Raw genomic sequence first — 666 nt, forward strand, 5'->3', positions numbered from 1 at the left:
TCACTACCATGTGAGTTTGATAATCACTCACCAATAAATTAGAAATAAATCACTTTAGAAAAAAGAAACAGCACGAGCAAGACTTTTTATTTGTATATGTACATATTAGTTTAACTATTATTTTGTTTTAAGGGCCGAAAAAAAAAACTACCCACCTATTATATAAAACCTGGACGGTAAGAATAAGACCTTACCGGCTCAACCTCCTATTAATGACACCAGCGCTCTCTCAGCGGCTAAAAATGCACGTATACAAAAGCATCCTAAGATTGGCATTTCTATACAGTGCTTCATTCTTCACTTATCACACTGGCAGCGCACAGTGCTTCCTTCAGGGTTTCCATGACACCATGCTTCGGAAGATAGTGAGAACATCATAGTGCAAGAAGAAAAAGCCTTCTTCTACTCTCGAACCTACCTACATTACCGCATTTCATTGGACGGTGGTATGTTAAATGCTTTGACTAATTTCTGTCCAACCCCATCTTCCAGCTGTTGACAGCAGCGCCTCCAGTGCGATAGCAGGGAGTAGCGGGGAGAGAATTGTGATCTGAAATATAACGAGGAAAGTGATAGAGACACGTTTTAATTATAAGTGTTAGTGGCTATTTTTATATAAATTTTATGTATGGCTATATATTTTATTGTTATATACTGAAAAATAAA

The sequence above is a fragment of the Halyomorpha halys genome, unplaced genomic scaffold, assembly GCF_000696795.3.
Source record: "Halyomorpha halys isolate HHAL.00 unplaced genomic scaffold, Hhal_1.1 Scaffold1786.1, whole genome shotgun sequence".
Taxonomy (NCBI): domain Eukaryota; kingdom Metazoa; phylum Arthropoda; class Insecta; order Hemiptera; family Pentatomidae; genus Halyomorpha; species Halyomorpha halys.